A 3,494-nucleotide genomic window follows, 5' to 3' on the forward strand; every position below is an offset into this window, starting at 1 on the left:
TTTTAGTATGTATGAGATCATTTATCAATATTACCTATTGCCCACAACTGTGTGGCAGATTTTAATATCTATCAATAAATAAATCTATCTATCTATCAAATAAAAAAAACAGCTCTGACAATTTTTATTAAACTCGGTAAATCGATGAGGAATTAAGTAGTCTTAATTTTCAGATAGGTTTTATCCTCAAAATAGACTAACCGGGCTTAAATGCAGAATTTTCAAAAAAATCACGTAAAGAAAGTACCTTTAATTGGAAAAAAAATAAACAGTTGTCTGAAAAATAAAATAAACAGTTCTCATTTTCAGCAATAATATACAATGTATTAATGCAAAATATTAAAGAATTTTATAAATAACTAAAGAAGAAACAGGAAAAACAGGTAAATCCGATTTGAACGGAAAATGCCGAAAACGCACGATCATTCTTGATCGCATGAGTGCTTCGTCATCTTTTGGTAAATTGTTGTATTTTTGGCAGGAATAGAATTTATATTTGTTATTTCCATCTCGGGAGATCCTAAAATAGGAATTTTTATAGCAACAGAAAAAAAAATTGTCTGTCCAACAAACTGTTCGTTGGAACTAACCTTTTATAAACTGGTATTAAATCTAAATGATATCTCTTTGTCTATAAAGATTTTATAGAATCCAAGTCAATAGAATCGAAAGCCTATTAAAATCGATGTCGATATATAACAGCTATTTCCTTTAGTGAAAAAATAAATAAAAGAATTAGATGTTTTTACTAGTAAGCGAGCCCATTCCCATGCACGAATTATGCGGAGACAGTTGTGGCGCCTCGCGAAGGAAACAAAAAGTCGCCTGGTTGTCTCGTCATTAAGTGCGTGCAATTACAAGAGGACAGTTTCAGAGACAAAGGAGTTCTGTATCCTTTGAATAAAGAGTCTAAAAACACAGGAAATGCGGTTTTGTTCATTTATTTCTTATTTCATGTATTAAATTGTATTATTTTAAATAATAATTATTACTGATATTCACATCAATATTATTTTATTTCATGATAACGTTTCATTATCAACTATTCTTTATTTATTTCAGGAACATAATTTCTACATCTCGAATCTGTAGAAGGAAATCAAAGAACTGTGATCAGTTTTAGTCATTTAAAAATGTCCTTACAACTCTGCAAGGTATCAAGCAGAACTTCCATTTTTTTATTTCTTTAATAAAAACTATGTATAGTTTCTGTATGAAATTTATGAGTCTGCTAAGGACAGTTAAAGGGAATTATATCTTTAAAACTACCAAAACCACTAAAAAAAAAACTAATAGAACTTCATTTAAAGAAGAGATATCATTTGCTAATATATGAACCCTAAAATAACTATTTACGTTGAATAGTATCTCTGTAACCATCAGGCGTATAGATATATATTAGCAATCAAATTAAAGCTAGTTTAATGAACTGTAAAGTAGTTCATGACGTTTATCTTCATAAGAGTAATAGTTTTTATAATAGTTACCAAAACATATTCACAAAATATTTATTTAAAGTAGTTCGGACAGAATTAGTAATTTATGAATAAATATATCTCAGGAACCATTAAACATACAGATGTCTGCCAGCACTCAAGTTAAAACTAGTTTAATGTTATATAAAGTAGTTTACAACGTTTATCTTTGTAGAGATAGTAGTTTTTATAATGCAAGCTCCTGGTATTTTCTATTTTTTCTACTTAGTAGAAAGAAGATTTGTATCGCTTGGAATTGTTACATGAATGATTCAAGCCATTTTATCTATTTTTCGAATAATAGAAATGGACAATAACCTAATAGTAAGGAACCTCATAATTTGCCAGAAGTTTCAAGGCTCTAGATAAACTTTGGTGGTATATTTTGGCAATATTATTAGGTCTTATCAAGTTTGTACTTCTGTCAATGCCTCGCACCCATTCGCCAGATAGATTCATGCGTCTTAGAGCAAAGACGATATTTATGACCAGGATACGCTGCGACAACTCCGGATCAAGGATAGCTATCGAAAACTCTTTGTCTCGCCAAACCTTTGTCCTTCCCTTTGTTTCTTTTCATTTAATATGTTACTTAGAAACTGGTCATGATTTTTCGCATATGACTTTAGATCGTCCACGTAGAGGCTATGGTTGATGCTGAATTTGCAGTCTCCTAGTTTCAGCTGGCAAGGTGTTAGGACCAAGCAAAACCATTTAGGAAAGCGAATCCCCTCGAGAATGTTGGAGCATTGTAACCTGGATGGCCTTTACCAACTATTATTGGAGTACTTCATACAGGTTTACAGTGGCTGGGTGAATTGGTATAGTTCAAGTACTTGAAGTAACCAACTAAACAATACATCAAATGTTTTTCTTAGTCGGTCTAAGCCAATGACAAGTTAAGATAAATGTATCCATTACTAATAGTTCCTAACAGTACTAGGCTACATTCCTCCATTCATGTTGCTTCAATAATTTATTTCATTATTATTAATACTGATTTTTTGTCGAATTTTTTAAAATTAATACTACTAGTTTTATGCCTGTTATGTAATGTTAAAAGGTATCGAAACTTTTAAGGGATTCGGATAAGGGCCATATCGTAAATTGAAGGAAATCTTCAGCACAAAGTATAGCTGAATGAGCTAAGGGACTGCCTCGGTGCCGGTTTGACAACTTGACTCCCCTCCCCCCATGGTTAGAATAGGTTAGTTACCTCTATATAGGCCCTAATAGTACAAGAGCCCAAGAGAAGAGAAAAGGCAGTTATCACCCCAATTTTTGATAACTCTAATGAAAACTATGAATAATTACTATTCAAAATTGATGAGTCTGTCAAGTATAGGTAGGGGGAATAAAAAATGGCGGTTTCAAAGCAATATAAAAAAAAAAAAAAAGAATGTTTCATTCAGAGCTCCATATCTTAAAAAGTGGGAACAACACAAGAAAACCTAAGAGAACGTCATTTAAAGAAGAGTAAATTTGCTAAAACATGAGCCCACATAGAGTTGCTTACGTTAAATAGTTTTCGAGATATAGCTTTTTAAAAAGCAACATTTCATAAAAATATTAGTACTGAGAGACGTACTGAAAGATTAGTAGTTAGTGAAGTTATTTTGAAAAATATATATCTCAAAAACCATTACAGACGTACAGATGTCTATTAGCACTCAAATTAAAGCTAGTTCAATGAGCTATAAGTTCGTTTATTATGGTTATCTTCGTAGGGATAATAGTTTACATAAAATTTGCTAAAATAAATTGATTTATAGTTGTTCGGACAAATTTTCATTTGCCAAATTTATATTCGTAAGTGAATATCATAAAAACTACTACCCATACGAAGATAAGCGTCATAAACTACTTTATAGAAAGTTAAATTTCCTCTATTTTGAGAGTTGGCCGGATCTAGAGATATATTTTTTTCAAAAATCCAACATTTTATACGAACAACTAGAAATTAACATTTTGTGAGTTTATTTTGTCAAATATCATAAAAACTACTACTCCTACAAAAAT

The sequence above is a fragment of the Halyomorpha halys genome, unplaced genomic scaffold (genome assembly GCF_000696795.3).
Source record: "Halyomorpha halys isolate HHAL.00 unplaced genomic scaffold, Hhal_1.1 Scaffold599.1, whole genome shotgun sequence".
Lineage (NCBI taxonomy): Eukaryota > Metazoa > Arthropoda > Insecta > Hemiptera > Pentatomidae > Halyomorpha > Halyomorpha halys.